The 20,042-nt window shown below is 40.5% G+C and overlaps 2 pseudogenes; both read left to right on the forward strand.

The window, feature by feature from the left end:
• The first annotated feature begins 1,703 nt into the window (after positions 1-1,703).
• LOC149218743 (uncharacterized) lies at positions 1,704-17,673 on the forward strand (annotated as a pseudogene).
• Positions 17,674-17,762: 89 nt separating this feature from the next.
• LOC149218744 (nibrin homolog) lies at positions 17,763-18,936 on the forward strand (annotated as a pseudogene).
• The last annotated feature ends 1,106 nt before the right edge of the window (positions 18,937-20,042 follow it).

Below are 20,042 nucleotides of genomic sequence, written 5' to 3' on the forward strand. Positions count from 1 at the left end.
TTGTGCTCCAAATCATTGTTTCCCATTGTTAGACTTCGTCTTGTCAGCCCGCTGCAGTCAATTTCTCCAAAGTTCATTCCTTGTTATGCGCAGTCACTAATGTTACTGTGGTCCAAAAAAGAGTCATTTTACTTCTTGAGTCCAGGGTTTTGTCTCCAGAAATGTGAAATAACGCTTGAAGGCTAGAGGGAGGTTGAATAAGTCTCTTACTTCAAGAGTTTATCATCAGTAATGCTCGAAAATGATCCTTCTCCAAAACTCTGTTTTGGAAAAGAAATCGACAAATTTGTTTTTGTAATAAAATTGCATTTTAAAGCCTTCCATCATGGAGTACTTCGAAATACAGGCCCTGGTCATCTTGCTAGGTTCAATAGCCCCATCAGTCTAAGTAAACAGGAGGACTTATCATAAGTATTGAAAGTTCCATAAATAAGATGGCATATTCTTGATTCTGCTGAAGCTGGAGATCTATAGGATAATGTTGCAGCCATGTCAGATGTTGGAAGGACAGAACTAAGAAGAACTCCACCGATTAGAATATAGTGTTTCCTTTATATGAAGTCAGAGAATGTACCATGTGGCTTATTCAACGGAGGATGACATAGCTACTGTATGTTTCTTGGAGAAAACTTGAAGAGCAGATACCTCTAGAGATAAATAAACATGGAATATCTAAAGGATTTCCATAGAAAGAAACTTCACTTTTAGAGGGAAACATTTGTTTGAAAATCTTGCACTTTGAAGGTATTAGAAGCCCCTGGCGTAGCATTGTGAAACATCATCTTTTCTAGGGTACTATCGGTCTTTTAAACATGATTCGAAAACACATATAGAAAAAGCTCTGAGCGCAGCATACAAAGTCTTAAGGCAGGGTGGAAGATTTCTGTGTCTTGAGTTGAGCCATGTCAACATCCTTGGTTTCCGAGAATTATATGAGTTTTACTCATTTTCAGTTATTCCATCTATTGGAGAAATTGTTGCTGGGGATCGTGTGTCTTACCAATATTTAGTGGAGAGCGTAGGCAAGTTTCCATCTCAGGAAAAGTTCACTGAAATGATTGAGGAAGCAGGCTTTGAGAAAGTTGAATATGAGACCTTTCGGGTGGAGTAGTCGCAATTCATGCTGGATTCAAATTATAATTCACATATATAAGATTTTGACATTGCTTTTGTAGAGCAATTACCTTAAAAGCTATTGAAATGGTATGTGAAATCGAAAGCTAGCAAACTCTGCCTGTGTGGGGCATTGTTTAGAAAAATCTGTCTAAGCTGATTTTGGCCATTACAGTGTTTGATGGGTCTACTGTTTTAATTACTATTTGATATCTCAAGGAACATACAAAGTTGGTCGGAAAGATTGTGCAGTGGCAATTCAAACTGATAAAACTATCTCAAGTGTGCATGCGGAGATCATAGTTGAGGCAGCCTCTTCTTAGAAGGCCTTGTAGTGATTTTCAAGCGTCCCTTCACCAGAAATTCACTTGAAGGATCTTTCAAAGTTTGGCACATTTGTCAACAAGGAAATTTGCTCAAAGCCCGTGTTTTCTTTAGCAAATAAGGAGACAATCCTAAGTAACGGGGACTTGATAACGTTTGGAACAAATAATTCAACTTTCAGGTTGAACTTCGTTCCATTCTTATTCTGTATACCAGCTCTAGAAAAATTGAACCGGAAACATGGTTTATGTACCATTGTGTCATCAATGGGAGCCTACGCAACAGAGAAATGGATGTCAGAGTGTACACATCTTATTGTTGAAGATTCTTCTCCTATAACAAATGATGTGATGGAAGCTATTCAAGCCATGGTGGGGCAAACATCTTTACCTTCAGAGATTCCAAACTGCTTGAGCTTTCCTCCTTCCATGGCACTAAAATGTGGGCGAGTTTCTGTACAAGTCAAGATTGCAGATCCAAAACATCGAGAAGCATGCTTATGTGGAACCACATTTGTTGTTGGGCCATTTCATTTGTACCATTACAAGGAAATCGCTAGATTGAGTGAAGATAAAGTAGTTGAAGCGATTGTAGCTGGAGACTGTAGTGCATTTACCTTCGAAACGACCTTGTGCCCTTCATCATCTTCAACTAAAGAAATATAAATGTGGCTGATTATGAAAATGAAGAGGAGGTTACCACAAGACATCAACATTCTAAGGTCATAGATAGCAGCAAGACAAGCTTGAGTGGCAATTGTGTGCAGTTTCTGCCAATTTGTAAGGAAAGACAAATTGTTTCAGATACAACTGAAATAAAAAGATTTAAGCATGAGGTCGATTCTATGTGGGAACCGAACTTGTTTTATAAATCCAGCGCAGTAACGCCAGCTTTTCAAAAAGGTAAACGACACAGAGGAGTTGCGCTACCCATATAAGGGGTGCTATGCACTTGCTGCACGCTACGCGTTGGGTAGGCGCGCTACCCATATAGTCTCAGAGCCAAAGAAATTTCTCTTATTCACCCAGATTTGTGCCAAATTACTGCATTTGCCTGCAAACTGAAAGGATATTGAGAATGTCGACAATGATATGGATAATGTGGAAATGCTTAACTATGATGATTTGGACTGCGTTTTAAAGTTGGTCTATTGTGTAGACATTGGCATGCTGCTAGTGTTCATGAAGAATTCTGGAGATGTTTGAATTTTGAGAATTGTCGAATTATTGCAGAGCAAGTGGCTAAACGGTGTCGTAGATATATAAAGGCTGTAGAACTACATTTTCTAGGTTCTCTTTTGGATGTTCCTGTCCGTGAAGCATTACGTACTCTTAGGAGTCTTCAGGTATTAACTATAGATTGGGGAAACTTTAAAGTAATGCATTTGCAAAGGATGAAACTTGGAAGGTGAATGTACATCTTCAAGGTTGTGATCTGGAACAATGGGTATCTATGAGGTAGCATGGAAACGTGCCTTCAACAGAGACACATGTCGTGACATTTTGGGAGGGTGGTATGACGGTAACGGAAGTGAATAGACAGTCAAACCCAAATTAAACGTAGAATACCAACCATAAGCAGAGAAATAGGGTCGATTTGCCTATTTTTGACCTCAGTTGCATTTCAGATGGTCTACGCTCCAGATTCTGTCTTTTAATTGGCCATCAACAAACAAATGTAACGCTGCTCCTTTTTAGAGAAGACCTTTCCTATTTTCATCATTTCAGTTGAAACAGCGCCCTTGTTTTGGGTCGATCTGTTTTCTCCTAGCTGAGTTTTATTTAATGTATTGAAAATCATTTGTAAAAGGGGAGAGAGTTCTGAGAGATGCGTGGAGGAGAACAGAGAGCTTTATTGTACAGTTGTTTGATAGAGATTAATTGAAAAGTACAACTCTGATTTATAAGATTCCCGTGGCTTGAAATTTGGCATATGTTTTTCTCCGTTTCATATGTATCTTGTAATGTTTTTCATTTCATTCATAAATTGTTTTCAGTTTGAATGTTTCTGAGAGAAAAGGGTAAAATTCAGCATACTGCTTTGCCCTGGAGAAGCATTCATGTTTTGTGTTTCTTCCTCTGTCTGAAAGGGATTCATACATTAATGCCCCTTTCAGCTTTCTTAACAGTCCTTCCATTTCATATAATTTCAGTTTGGATGCTTAAGCTCTTGCCTACCTTGCCTTATGGAGTAATCTGTGTCTTTGATTAAATCTCTGCTCTTGTTGTCTTTGCCCCACACAGCCTAGAAAACCCAATCATTTATCATAAAACCCCTTTCTATCAATTTACTAGCCTAAAATCAGTTTTGAGTTTGAAGTCATCTCGTATCCTATTGCTCATTTTCTCGAGATCAACTAGAGAGAGCCCTCTCCTGTACTCGTAGGGCTAGCTATGAGGCTGAGCTTGGTTTGATGTGGCCTTGAGTTTTGCCTTCCTTAGCCTGAGGCAGATTTGAGCGCTAACATAGTGGCGACCATACTGGGGAAAGATGGTTTGCTGTTGATGTGACATTCGACTTGAAGGTTGTCTTGCCCCAGTACATGAAATCAAGTTGCAAATCTGATGCTGATGGTGGATAGCAGCCAGACACATATGAAGGCTGAAACATTCACCTGGCGACTCCAACTCGATCCAGACATTCCAGTGCTCGCTGATCCATTCATGAAATGGTAGGGTATGTGGCAAACCCTGCACTGTGTGAAGCTGTAAAAGAAGTAAGAAATCAGTTAGTAGATTTTGAAATTAATGAATTTCTTTTCAATGCCTTGCTTCAATGTTTGAAATCTGCAAAACTTCCTCTTGAAGCTAAAACTGGTGTCTATGAATTAGTCGTTTAAAGAATTGAGAAGGAGATTCAGTATTTGAATGAGCAGATCCAGTCATGTGATTTCCAATACCCTAAAAAGTTCTTGGAAACTCTTCCTCCTTCGAAACAAAAAATAATAGAGTTGCCTATAGATGTTTGCATTGGCAGTGTGCAGCTGGAAGTATGTATTGCAGAGTTGGGGCAGCAAACGGAGTCTGGCTTTCGCGATCCTATTGCGATGTACATGGAAATGTTTTTCAGTTTGACTGACAAATCAAACTGTCTTTTACGTGATCAGACTCATTATGTGCATGTAGGGCTGCCAGCAATTGCATCTGTGATCTGGTTGAAACACTCTCAAGCAGCATTCTTCTCAGATTTACTTGAATGGTTGATCTGGCATTTCAGTATTACCTGATCTATTATTTTTGCAGAAAAGTAGGGTAAATTTTGTAAATAAATAAGCAGCCAAAAGGAAGCATTTTGTTCCAGTTTCATTACAGTTTAGTTAGAAGTTTGCCGAGTCAGTTTTTCAATCATTTTAGTTAGTTTCCAGTGAATAAATTAATCGTGTCGTTTCTTCGCAATAATGACTCCATTTCCCAATGGATAGAGGCATTGTCTGCTCTCCGAAAGCTCTGCAGTTCTTGGCACCTCTAAAAAGTGACAGCTGCCATCCCCATTGGAGCCAATGTTAAACTCCGTCTTGTCAGCCCACTGCAGTCAAATTCTCCAAAGTTCATTCCTTGTTATGCGTAGTCACTGATGTTACTATGGTCCAAAAAAGAGTTCCTTGTTATGCGCAGTCACTGATGTTACTGTGGTCCAAAAAAGAGTCATTTTACTTCTTGAGTCCAGGGTTTTGTCTCCAGAAATGTGAAATAACGCTTGCAGGCCAGAGGGAGGTTGAATAAGTCTCTTACTTCAAGAGTTTATCATCAGTAATGCTCGAAAATGATCCTTCTCCAAAACTATGCTTTGGAAAAGAAATCGACAAATTTGTTTTTGTAATAAATTTGCATTTTAAAGCCTTCCATCATGGAGTACATTGAAATACAGGCCCTGGTCATCTTGCTAGGTTCAATAGCCCCATCAGTCTATGTAAACAGGAGGACTTATCATAAGTATTGAAAGTTCCATAAATAAGATGGCATATTCTTGATTCTGCTGAAGCTGGAGATCTACAGGATAATGTTGCAGCCATGTCAGATGTTGGAAGGACAGAACTAAGAAGAACTCCACCGATTAGAATATAGTGTTTCCTTTATATGAAGTCAGAGAATGTACCATATGGCTTATTCAACGGAGGATGACATAGCTACTGTATGTTGCTTGGAGAAAACTTGAAGAGCAGATACCTCTGGAGATAAATAAACTTGGAATATCTAAAGGATTTCCATAGAAAGAAACTTCACTTTTAGAGGGAAACATTTGTTTCAAAATCTTGCACTTTGAAGGCATTAGAAGCCCCTGGCGTAGCATTGTGAAACATCATCTTTTCTAGGGTACTATCGGTCTTTTAAACATGATTCGAAAACACATATAGAAAAAGCTCCGAGCGCAGCATACAGAGTCTTAAGGCGGGGTGGAAGATTTCTGTGTCTTGAGTTGAGCCATGTCAACATCCCTGGTTTCCAAGAATTATATGAGTTTTACTCATTTTCAGTTATTCCATCTATTGGAGAAATTGTTGCTGGGGATCGTGTGTCTTACCAATATTTAGTGGAGAGCGTATGCAAGTTTCCATCTCAGGAAAAGTTCACTAAAATGATTAAGGAAGCAGGCTTTGAGAAAGTTGAATATGAGACCTTTCAGGCGGAGTAGTCGCAATTCATGCTAGATTCAAATTATAATTCACATATATAAGATTTTGACATTGCTTTTGTAGAGCAATTACCTTAAAATCTATTGAAATGGTATGTGAAATCGAAAGCTAGCAAACTCTGCCTGTGTGGGGCATTGTTTAGAAAAATATGTCTAAGCTGATTTTTGCCATTACAGTGTTTGATGGGTCTACTGTTTTAATTACTATTTGATATCTCAAGGAACATACAAAGTTGGTCGGAAAGATTGTGCAGTGGCAATTCAAACTGATAAAACTATCTCAAGTGTGCATGTAGAGATCATAGTTGAGGCAACCTCTTCTTAGAAGGCCTTGCAGTGATTTTCAAGCATCCCTTCACCAGAAATTCACTTGAAGGATCTTTCAAAGTTTGGCACATTTGTCAACAAGGAAATTTGCTCAAAGGCGGTGTTTTCTTTAGCAAATAAGGAGACAATCTTAAGTAACGGGGACTTGATAACGTTTGGAACAAATAATTCAACTTTCAGGTTGAACTTTGTTACATTCTTATTCTGTATACCAGCTCTAGAGAAATTGAACCGGAAACATGGTTTATGTACCATTGTGTCATCAATGGGAGCCTACGCAACAGAGAAATGGATGTCAGAGTGTACACATCTTATTGTTGAAGATTCTTCTGCTATAACAAATGATGTGATGGAAGCTATTCAAGCCATGGTGGGGCAAACATCTTTACCTTCAGAGATTCCGAACTGCTTGAGCTTTCCTCCTTCCATGGCACTAAAATGTGGGCGAGTTTCTGTACAAGTCAAGATTGCAGATCCAAAACATCGAGAAGCATGCTTATGTGGAACCACATTTGTTGTTGGGCCATTTCATTTGTACCATTACAAGGAGAAATTGCAGCTTCTGCTGGAAGTTGTTGGGGCTACTGTTATTCAAATTTCCAAAAGGTTTTCAAGTACACAGGCAGGTGTATCAAGAGAACGTGAAGTTTTGATAGTTCCAGCAGAGGGCACAAAAGAGAACTTAGGACTTGACTCTAATGGATTCAGTTACATTAAGGAAATCGCTAGATTGAGTGAAGATAAAGTAGTTGAAGCGATTGTAGCTGGAGACTGTAGTGCATTTACCTTCGAAACGACCTTGTGCCCTTCATCATCTTCAACTAAAGAAACAGAAATGTGGCTGATTCTGAAAATGAAGAGGAGGTTACCACAAGACATCAACATTCTAAGGTCATAGATAGCAGCAAGACAAGCTTGAGTGGTAATTGTGTGCAGTTGCCGCCAATTTGTAAGGAAAGACAAATTGTTTCAGATACAACTGAAATAAAAAGATTTAAGCATGAGGTCGATTCTATGTGGGAACAGAACTTGTTTTATAAATCCAGCGCAGTAACGCCAACGTTTCAAAAAGGTAAATGACACAGAGGAGGTGCGCTACCCATATAAGGGGCGCTACGCATATAACGCCCACAGCCCGTGTTAAATATCAAGTGCGCTACGCACTTGCTGCGCGCTACGCGTTGGGTAGGCGCGCTACCCATACAGTCTCAGAGCCAAAGAAATTTCTCTTATTCACCCAGATTCGTGCCAAATTACTGCATTTGCCTGCAAACTGAAAGGATATTGAGAATGTCGACGATGATACAAATAATGTGGAAATCTTAACTATGATGATTTGGACTGCGTTTTAAAGCTAGTCTAGTGTGTAGACATTGGCATGCTACTAGTGTTCATGAAGACTTCTGGAGATGTTTGAATTTTGAGAATTGTCGAATTATTGCAGAGCAAGTGGCTAAACGGTGTCGTAGGTATATAAAGGCTGTAGAACTACATTTTCCAGGTTCTCTTTTGGTTGTTCCTATCCGTGAAGCATTACGTACTCTTAGGAGTCTTGAGGTGTTAACTATAGATTGGGGAAACTTTAAAGTAATGCATTTGCAAAGGATGTGTAGAAATTTTGAATAATTTAACACATATTCAACAGAGATTATCCTGATCATGTACTATTGCATAATACATACACAATACATAATCTCCTCTACATTGATCATCAATATAGCAGCATCAATAATAATAAAACATCAAGAGCATTCACACGTTAACACAGTATGTAACCCGGGGAAAGCATCTCGCTAAAAACCCCACACTATCTGTATATTAATGATTGAGACCATGTAAAATTACAAAGTACAATGCTTATCACAAGCAATCCAGTACCAGCTCCACCTGTTACACACAATACAGCTAAGATCTGATCTCCAAATATGTTCCACTGCTTGCCTGCCTCCACTGCTCAATACCTGCTCAAGAATTAAATGAGAATGGTTTACCAAACTCGTATTTCACCTCCAAAGAATCACTCACCCTGTGTAAGACGTGAGTAGAGGCTATAATACTGGGCAAATACATGAGCAAACTCATTGGCATACTCAATCCCTTGATTGTGCAAGATCTGATGCACAACTATAATCACAACTGATAGCAATCTGATTCTCTAACACCTGTCCCTGCTGAACTGAACATGCACTGACATGCAACTGAGTTAACTGATGTATTCTATAGTTGGATTATGAGTTAATAATTAGTTTAACAACTCATCATTAGTCTATTTGCAGTTAGACTAACTACAACTAGTTTAACCAAGTCAAACTGAACATAACTCCATCAACTCCACAATCAACTCCACCAAACTCAACTGATTGAGTTCTAACTGAAGTCATGCATGCAACAACTCAACTGACTCATAATAAAAGTGTACTTCCTTCTGACAGCTGCATGGGCCACATCTGTAGCTCAAACTAAAGTGCTCCAAGAGAATAAGATCAAGTTTATAGTCCAAATATTATTATGAGACAATAATATTTGACTTTTCTATTTTTGACAGCCAGTCTAAAAAAGACTTTGATCACTCATACTGTGATCACCCACACCGTGGTCACCCACACTATGATCACTCATATTGTGATCATCCCTACTGGGATCAAAAATAGAACTTGCGCCATAATTTGCCTGTGGGCCCACTTAGTGAAGGCAACTCTTTTCACTAAGCTGCATCATCTTGTTGCAATCTCAACACTCCCTCTCGACAAGATATGGATTATCAGCAACCCCTATCCTGCCTCGGTGGTACTCGAATTTTCTCCTGGTGAGAGCCTTCGTCAGAATATCAGCATCCTGATCCTCCGTTGGAATGTGTGAAAGCAACATGATCCTCCGCTGCACACAATCTCTAATATTATGGTACCTGATGTCAATATGCTTAGATCTATCATGAAATACAGGATTAGCCGGAGTTTAATGATACTCTGGTTATCACAGTAAATAACAGTAGGATCCAAATGAGAACCAAACAAACCAACCAGGATCTTCCTCATCCATATAGCCTCGCATGCAGCCAAACTTGCTGCCATATACTCGGCCTTCGCTGAACTGAGTGCCACGTATCTCTGCTTCCTACTGTACCAAGAAACTGCGGTCGATCCAATACTGAAGACCCCTCCTGATGTGCTCTTTCTGTCAGTTGGGCTCCCTGCCCAATCTGCATCCGTTAAGCCACATAGCTTCACCTCATCCTCCTGTCTGTACCACAAACCATATCCCGATGTGCCTCTCAAGTAGCGTAATACATGCTTGCCCGCCTTCCAGAAGAGCTTGGTAGGCTTAACCATAGCTTGTGAAAGCTGGTTAATTTCATAGCATAAATCGGGTCGTGTATTGACCAAATACATCAGCGACCCCACCAACTGTCGATAAACAGTGGCATCCACTTCTTCTCCTGAAGTGGCATCCTCCTTCCTCCAACCTCCAGGAAGAGGAGTATCAACAGGCTTGCAACCATGCATGTTGAACTTCTCCAGTATCTCCTAAGCATACTTGCCCTGAGAAACAAACAGTCCACCACTGCACTACCATATTTCCAATCCTAGGAAATAGTGAAGGAGGCCCAAGTCCTTCATCTCAAACTCTGTAGCAAGATCCTTCTTGCATGACAGTATCAACAGCTCATCACCCGTTAGAATTAAATCATCAACATACAGTGCAATGATAAGAAACTTACCCTCCACCACAATCTGGTATAGGTTAGGATCTGCCTCGCTCTTGGAGAATCCAAGTCCTGTGAAATAGCTGTCTATCTGTGTGTACCAAGCACGTGGTTCTTGCTTCAACCCATACAGCACTCTCTTGAGCCTGCACACATGCGACTCGCTGCTGAAGACCTCAAAGCCTTCGGGCTGCTCAATGTACACCTCCTCATCAATGACTCCGTTGAGGAATGCAGTCTTCACATCCATCTGATCAATGTGCCATCCCATCTGCGCTGAGAGAGCAAGAATCGTCCGTATGGAAGAATACCTTGCGACAGGTGCAAAGGTCTCCTCATAATCGATCCCCTCTATCTGTGAAAAGCCTTGGGCAACAAATCTTGCCTTGTACTTCTCCACACTCCCATCAGCTGCCTGCTTGACCTTGTAGATCCATCTCGAACCCACCATTTATTTCCCTTCCGGTCTAGGAACAATCTCCCATGCACTGTTTCTGACAATAGAATCATAATCTTCCACCATGGCGTCTACCCATGCGGGATCCTCCATAGCTTCCTCGAAAGAGGATGGCTCAGTCACAACACACTTGCTCATAAGAGCCATGTATCCAGTGTACCGATCAGGTGACTGTCTCTGCCTGCGTTGGGCTGTAGGTGGTCCTACAACTTTCTCTGCATCTTGAGCCAGTCGCTCAGCTTCTGTCAAGCGCTTTCGCCCTTTGATGGTTGGCGTTGCATGAGTGGTCTCTTCCACTCCATGAACCTCATCCTATGGTTGATCCACGTCCTGAAGCTCATCCTTAAGAACTAATAGCTCCTCATCTGCATGCAAGTGTATCTCCCTCTCAAGCGAACACTTCATAGCTTTCTCCTCCTGAAATTTTATATCCCGTCGCACAACAGTTTTACCACTGTCTGGCAAATACACACGATAGTTGTGGGGCGTATCAGTGTACCCCACAAATATCCCAGCCTCTGCAGTCGGTTCCAACTTCTTCCTGGCATTCTTCGTCACATGCATGTAAACGTTATCACCAAAAATCCTCAAATGAGAAAGATCAGGCTTCTTACCAGAATAAGCCTCCTCGGGTGTACTCATGCCAAGTATCCTATGAGGACAACGGTTCTACACATAAACTGTTGTATTGCATGCTTCCGCCCACAAGTGAAGGGGTAGGCCTTGATCATGCAACATTGCCCATGCAGCACCCACAATCGTTTTGTTCTTCCGCTCAGCTACCCCGTTCTACTGTGGGTTGTGGGGAGCTATGAGCTCTCTATGAATCCCTTCTACCTTGCAGAAATCCTTGAACTCGTCCGAGATGTATTCACCACCATTATCACTCCTAAGAGCCTTCACCTTCTTCCCCGACTCCTTCTCGACCAGTGCTTTGAATTCACAGAACTTTGAATATGTCTCGCTCTTCTTCTGCATGAAGAAGATCCAGCACTTACGAGAGAAATCATCAACAAAAATCACATAATACCTGTGTTTTGCTGTTGAAGCAACTGAGAAAGGTCCACACACGTCTGTGTGAATTCTCTCAAGGATCGTCGTGGCGCGGCTATCCTTCTCGTGAAAGGTGGCTTTAACAAACTTCCCCAAAGTACACCCCTTGCACTAATCTGACTGCACAAGTGTGCCTTTAGGAAGCCCTATAGTGATCTGCTGCAGTATCTTCAAGGCTCCATGGTGAAGGTGACTCAATCTCCTGTGCCACAACTCACCATCATCCCGGCTCACCAATCCTTCTGCCTTGCCCGGCATTGCTACGCATCCATCTACATGCAACTGATAAAGGTTCCTCACTTGAACCCCTATCTTCCGGGTCTCACCAGTGGTCTTGCTGCGCAGGAAAGCCTTTCCCTCGCTGAAAACAACATCATACCCCTTGTCTTCTAACATCGCCACTGAGATGAGATTCTTCTCCAATCCTGGAACATGCATGACTTCCTTCAATACAAAGGGTTTACCAAACTCCCTCTCAAAGGAAATGGTACCAATACTGGTCGCACTGTATCTACCATCATCGCCCATCTCGATGTGCACTCCAAGATCTTTGTCCTCCAAATCAGAGTACAAATCTCTATCTCCCGTCATGTGAAAATATGCACCACTATACAAGAACCACACCATCCCATCACACTTGAAACCAAGCATGCGATCAATGAAAAATCAAGCTCAAACTAAGAGGCTAGAGCCTCTCCTGCTGAAGATCCAACAGCCTGCTTGTTCTTCTTCTTTTGCGGACAATTAGTGGCATAGTGTCCATGCTGGTGACAGTGAAAACACTTCACCTTGGACATATCCTACTTCTTACCTTTCGCACCAGACTCAGAAGCTTTCTTGCTCTTCCCTTTCTTTGCTTTGGCAGCCAAAGCACAATTCTCTTCATCAGCTCCCTTTGACGAAGATCTGTCCCTAGGACTCCGCCCGATCTCCTCCTGCACAAGATCTGACCATAGTCTTTCCCATCCTGGCAATTTCTCCTGACCATTAACAGAGTCCTGATAGGAATGCCAACTCTTCGGAAGACCAAGGAGAGCCAAGCTCACCAAGTCTTCATCATCGACAGTAACCCCCACACTTCCCAGCTCATCTCGACACTGAGTGAACTTCGTGAGATACTTGGGTATACTGTCACCCTTCTCGCATTTGATGTTTCTGAGTTTATCTTTGAGCGCCAGCTTCCTCTGATCGCTCTTGCTTTGGAATAATTCTGTTAATGATTTCCACATCAAATATGGAGTAGCCTTTCCATGGAGACTGGACACAATGTGATCCTTCACGCCCTCCAACAGAATCCTTCGACATTTTGCGGTCTTCTTTTGCCAAGCATTAGCTTGAGTAACATCAGTAGGCTTTGGGATATCCGTATCTATGAACTCCTTCAGCCCGTTATCATCCAATACTGCCTCCATCCTGTCCTTCCATGCAATATAGTTTGAGTTGCCCTTAAGAGCATACTCCAATCGCAATCCGTTGAAAGACATTGCTGCGTTGTCACCAAGAAAACACTGCTGCAAATTCGAATTCCACGAGCAACCAACTCAACCGCCTCAGATCTAAGATTCGTGAGAACACAATATTTCTCGTACAGAGATTGACTGTATGGGCATTCACCGGATATCTCACCTTCGAAAGGAAGGATGAATCCAGAGGCTACCTGGCCCGATTACAGAATCTGCCTGAAGAAATAGAATGTAAACACTTCCTAAATAGTAGATCCGATGATCAACAGCTCTGATACCATGCAGAAATTTTGAATAATTTAACACATATTCAACAGAGATTATCTTGATCATGTACTATTTCGGAATACATACACAATACATAAGCTCCTCTACGTTGATCATCAATATAGCAACATCAATAACAATAAAACATCAAGAGCATTCACACATTAACACAGTATGTAACCTGAGGAAAGCATCTCGCTAAAAACCCCACACTATCTGTATATTAATGATTGAAACCATGTAACATTACAAATTACAATGCTTATCACAAGCAATCCAGTACTAGCTCCACCTGTTACACACAATATAGCTAAGATCTGATCTCCAAATCTATTCCACTGCTTGCCTACCTCCACTGCTCAATACCTGCTCAAGAATTAAATGAGAATGGTTTACCAAACTCATATTTCACCTCCAAAGAATCACTCACCCTGTGTAAGACGTGAGCAGAGGCTATAATACTGGGCAAATACATGAGCAAACTCATTAGCATACTCAATCCCTTGATTGTGCAAGATCTGATGCACAACTATAGTCACAACTGATAGCAATCTGATTCTCTAACACCTGTCCCTGCTGAACTGAACATGCACTGACATGCAACTGAGTTAATTGATGTATTCTATAGTTGTATTATGAGTTAATAATTAGTTTAACAACTCATCATTAGTCTATTTGCAGTTAGACTAACTACAACTAGTTTAACCAAGTCAAACTGAACACAACTCCATCAACTCCACAATCAACTCCACCAAACTCAATTGATTGAGTTCTAACTGAAGTCATGCATGCAACAACTCAACTGACTCATAAGAAAATCGTACTTCCTTCTAACAGCTGCATGGGCCACACCTGTAGCTCAAACTGAAGTGCTCCAAGAGAATAAGATCAAGTTTATAGTCCAAATATTATTATGAGACAATAATATCTGACTTTTCTATTTTTGACAGCTAGTCTAAAAAAGACTTTGATCACTCATACTGTGATCACCCACACTGTGGTCACCCACACTGTGATCACTCATACTGTGATCATCCCTACTGGGATCAAAAATAGAACTTGCACCATAATTTGCTTGCGGGCCCACTTAGTGAAGGCGACTCTTTTCACTAAGCTCCATAATCTTGTTGCAATCTCAACAGGATGCAACTTGGAAGGTGAATGTACATCTTCAGGGTTGTGATCTGGAACAATGGGTATCTATGTGGTAGCATGGAAACGTGCCTTCAGCAGAGACACATGTCGTGACATTTTGGGAGGGTGGTATAACGGTAATGGAAGTGAATAGACAATCAAACCCAAATTAAACGCAAAATACCAACCATAAGCAGAGAAATAGGGTCGATTTGCCTATTTTTGACCTCAGTTGCATTTCAGATGGTCTACGCTCTAGATTCTGTCTTTTAATTGGCCATCAACAAACAAATGTAATGCTGCTCCTTTTTAGAGCAGACCTTTCCTATTTTCATCATTTCAGTTGAAATAGCGCCCTTGTTTTGGGTCGATCTGTTTTCTCCTAGCTGAGTTTTATTTAATGTATTGAAAATCATTTGTAAAAGGGGAGAGAGTTCTGAGAGGTGCGTGGAGGAGAACATAGAGCTTTATTGTACAGTTGTTTGATAGAGATTAATTGAAGAGTACAACTCTGATTTATAAGATTCCCGTGGCTTGAAATTTGGCATATGTTTTTCTCTGTTTCATATGTATCTTGTAATGTTTTTCATTTCATTCATAAAACGTTTTTAATTTGAATGTTTCTGAGTGAAAAGGGTAAAATTCCGCTTACTGCTTTGCCCTGGAGAAGCATTCATGTTTTGTGTTTCTTCCTCTGTCTGAAAGGGATTCATACATTAATTCCCCTTTCAGCTTTCTTAACAGTCCTTCCATTTCATATAATTTCAATTTGGATGCTTGAGCTCTTGCCTACCTTGCCTTATGGAGTAATCTGTGTCTTTGATTAAATCTCTGCTCTTGCTGTCTTTGCCCCACACAGCCCAGAAAACCCAATCATTTATCAAAAAACTCCTTTCTATCAATTTACTAGCCTAAAATCAGTTTCGAGTTTGAAGTCATCTCGTATCCTATTCCTCATTTTCTCGAGATCAACTGGAGAGAGCCCTCTCCTGTCCTCGAAGGGATAGCTACGAGGCTGAGCTTGGTTTGATGTGGCCTTGAGTTTTGCCTTCCTCAGCCTGAGGCAGATTTGAGCGCTAACATAGTGGTGACCATACAGGGGAAAGATGGTTTGCTGTTGATGTGACATTTTACTTGAAGGTTGTCTTGCCCAGTACATGAAATCAAGTTGCAGATCTGATGCTGATGGTGGACAACAGTCAGACACATATGAAGGCTGAAACATTCACCTGGTGACTCCAACTTGATCCAAACATTCCAGTGCTCGCTGATCCATTCATGCAATGGTAGGGTATGTGGCAAACCCTGCACTGTGTGAAGCTGTAAAAGAAGTAAGAAATCAGTTAGCAGATTTTGAAATTAATGAAATTTTTTTCAATGCCTTGCTTCAATGTTTGAAATCTGCAAAACTTCCTCTTGAAGCTAAAACTGGTGTCTGTGAGTTAGTTGTTGAAAGAATTGAGAAGGAGATTCAGTATTTGAATGAGCAGATCCAGTCATGTGATTTCCGAGACCCTAAAAAGTTCTTGGAAACTCTTCCTCCTTTGAAACAAAAAATAATAGAGTTGCCTACAGATGTTTGCATTGGAAGTGTGCAGCTGGAAGTATGTATTGCAGAGTTGGGGCAACAAATGGAGTCTGGCTTTCGCGGTCCTATTGCGATGTACATGAAAATGTTTTTCAGTTTTACTGACAAATCAAACTGTCTTTTACGTGATCAGACTCATTATGTGCATGTAGGGCTGCGAGCAATTGCATCTGTGATCTAGTTGAAACACTCTCAAGCAGCATTCTTCTCAGATTTACTTGAATGGTTGATCTGGCATTTCAGTATTACCTGATCTATTATTTTTTCAGCAAAGTAGGGTAAATTTTTTAAATAAATAAGCAGCCAAAAGGCAGCATTTTGTTCCAATTTCATTACAGTTTAGTTAGAAGTTTGCCGAGTCAGTTTTTCAATCATTTCAGTCAGTTTCCAGTGAATAAATTAATCGTGTCGTTTCTTCGCAATAATGACTCCATTGCCCAATGGATAGAGGCACTGTCTGCTCTCCCAAAGCTCTGTGGTTCTTGGCACCTCCAAAAAGCGGCAGCTGCCATCCCCATTGGAGCCAATGTTAGACTCCGTCTTGTCAGCCCGCTGCAGTCAAATTCTCCAAAGTTCATTCCTTGTTATGCGCAGTCACTGATGTTATTGTGGTCCAAAAAAGAGTCATTTTACTTCTTGAGTCCAAGGTTTTGTCTCCAGAAATGTGAAATAACGCTTGCAGACTAGAGGGAGGTTGAATAAGTCTCTTACTTCAAGAGTTTATCATCAGTAATGCTCGAAAATGATCCTTCTCCAAAACTCTGTTTTGGAGAAGAAATCGACAAATTTGTTTTTGTAATAAATTTGCATTTTAAAGCCTTCCATCATGGAGTACTTCGAAATACAGGCCCTGGTCATCTTGCTAGGTTCAATAGCCCCATCAGTCTATGTAAACAGGAGGACTTATCATAAGTATTGAAAGTTCCATAAATAAGATGGCATATTCTTGATTCTGCTGAAGCTGGAGATCTACAGGATAATGCTGCAGCCATGTCAGATGTTGGAAGGACAGAACTAAGAAGAACTCCACCGATTAGAATATAGTGTTTCCTTTATATGAAGTCAGAGAATGTACCATGTGGCTTATTCAACGGAGGATGACATAGCTACTGTATGTTGCTTGGAGAAAACTTGAAGAGCAGATACCTCTGGAGATAAATAAACTTGGAATATCTAAAGGATTTCCATAGAAAGAAACTTCACTTTTAGAGGGAAACATTTGTTTCAAAATCTTGCACTTTGAAGGTATTAGAAGCCCCTGGCGTAGCATTGTGAAACATCATCTTTTCTAGGGTACTATCGGTCTTTTAAACATGATTTGAAAACACATATAGAAAAAGCTCTGAGCGCAGCATACAGAGTCTTAAGGCGGGGTGGAAGATTTCTGTGTCTTGAGTTGAGCCATGTCAACATCCCTGGTTTCCAAGAATTATATGAGTTTTACTCATTTTCAGTTATTCCATCTATTGGAGAAATTGTTGCTGGGGATCGTGTGTCTTACCAATATTTAGTGGAGAGCGTACGCAAGTTTCCATCTCAGGAAAAGTTCGCTGAAATGATTAAGGAAGCAGGCTTTGAGAAAGTTGAATATGAGACCTTTCAGGCGGAGTAGTCACAATTCATGCTGGATTCAAATTATAATTCACATATATAAGATTTTGACATTGATTTTGTAGAGCAATTACCTTAAAAGCTATTGAAATGGTATGTGAAATCGAAAGCTAGCAAACTCTGCCTGTGTGGGGCATTGTTTAGAAAAATCTGTCTACACTGATTTTGGCCATTACAGTGTTTGATGGGTCTACTATTTTAATTACTATTTGATATCTCAAGGAACATACAAAGTTGGTTGGAAAGATTGTGCAGTGGCAATTCAAACTGATAAAACTATCTCAATTGTGCATGCGGATATCATAGTTGAGGCAGCCTCTTCTTAGAAGGCCTTGCAGTGCTTTTCAAGCATCCCTTCACCAGAAATTCACCTGAAGGATCTTTCAAAGTTTGGCACATTTGTCAACAAGGAAATTTGCTCAAAGCTTGTGTTTTCTTTAGCAAATAAGGAGACAATCCTAAGTAACGGGGACTTGATAACGTTTGGAAAAAATAATTCAACTTTCAGGTTGAACTTCGTTCCATTCTTATTTTGTATACCAGCTCTAGAAAAATTGAACCGGAAACATGGTTTATGTACCATTGTGTCATCAATGGGAGCCTACGCAACAGAGAAATGGATGTCAGAGTGTACACATCTTATTGTTGAAGATTCTTCTCCTATAACAAATGATGTGATGGAAGCTATTCAAGCCATGGTGGGGCAAACATCTTTACCTTCAGAGATTCCGAACTGCTTGAGCTTTCCTCCTTCCATGGCAATAAAATGTGGGTGATTTTCTGTACAAGTCAAGATTGCAGATCCAAAACATCGAGAAGAATGCTTATGTGGAACCACATTTGTTGTTGGGCCATTTCATTTGTACCATTACAAGGAGAAATTGCAGCTTCTGCTGGAAGTTGTTGGGGCTACTATTATTCAAATTTCCAAAAGGTTTTCAAGTACACAGGCAGGTGTATCAAGAAAACATGAAGTTTTGATAGTTCCAGTAGAGGGCACAAAAGAGAACTTAGGACTTGACTCTAATGGATTCAGTTACATTAAGGAAATCACTAGATTGAGTGAAGATAAAGTAGTTGAAGCGATTGTAGCTGGAGACTGTAGTGCATTTATCTTCGAAACGACCTTGTGCCCTTCATCATCTTCAACTAAAGAAACAGAAATGTGGCTGATTCTGAAAATGAAGAGGAGGTTACCACAAGACATCAACATTCTAAGGTCATAGATAGCAGCAAGACAATCTTGAGTGGTAACTGTGTGTAGTTGCCACCAATTTGTAAGGAAAGACAAATTGTTTCAGATACAACTGAAATAAAAAGATTTAAGCATGAGGTCGATTCTATGTGGGAACAGAACTTGTTTTATAAATCCAGCGCAGTAACGCCAACGTTTCAAAAAGGTAAACGACACAGAGGAGGCATGCTACCCATATAAGGGGCGCTATGCATATAACGCCCACAACCCGTGTTAAATATCAAGTGCGCTACGCACTTGCTGCGCGCTACACGTTTGGTAGGCGCGATACCCATACAGTCTCAGATCCAAAGAAATTTCTCTTATTCACCCAGATTCGTGCCAATTTACTGCATTTGCCTGCAAACTGAAAGGATATTGAGAATGTTGACGATGATATGGATAATGTGGAAATGCTTAACTATGATGATTTGGGCTGCGTTTTAAAGCTGGTCTAGTGTGTAGACATTGGAATGCTGCTAGTGTTCATGAAGACTTCTGGAGATGTTTAAATTTTGAGAATTGTCGAATTACTGCAGAGAAAGTGGCTAAATGGTGTCGTAGGTATATAAAGGTTGTAGAACTACATTTTCCAAGTTCTCTTTTGGATGTTCCTATCCGTGAAGCATTACGTACTCTTAGGAGTCTTGAGGTGTTAACTATAGATTGGGGAAACTTTAAAGTAATGCATTTGCAAAGGATGAAACTTGGAAGGTGAATGTTCGTCTTCAGGGTTGTGATCTGGAACAATGGGTATCTATGTGGCAGCATGGAAACGTGCCTTCAGCAGAGACACATGTCGTGACATTTTTGGAGGGTGGTATAATGGTAATGGAAGTGAATAGACAGTCAAACACAAATTAAACGCAGAATACCAACCATAAGCAGAGAAATAGGGTCGATTTGCCTATTTTTGACCTCAGTTGCATTTCAGATGGTCTACGCTCCAGATTATGTCTTTTAATTGGCCATCAACAAACAAATGTAACGCTGCTCCTTTTTAGAGCAGACCTTTCCTATTTTCATCATTTCAGTTGAAACAACGCCCTTGTTTTGGGTCGATCTGTTTTCTCCTAGCTGAGTTTTATTTAATGTATTGAAAATCATTTGTAAAAGGGTAGATGTAAAATTTTCTA

The sequence above is a fragment of the Pinus tabuliformis genome, chromosome Q, assembly GCF_031772625.1.
Source record: "Pinus tabuliformis cultivar Carrire ecotype Pingquan chromosome Q, CPIR1, whole genome shotgun sequence".
Lineage (NCBI taxonomy): Eukaryota > Viridiplantae > Streptophyta > Pinopsida > Pinales > Pinaceae > Pinus > Pinus tabuliformis.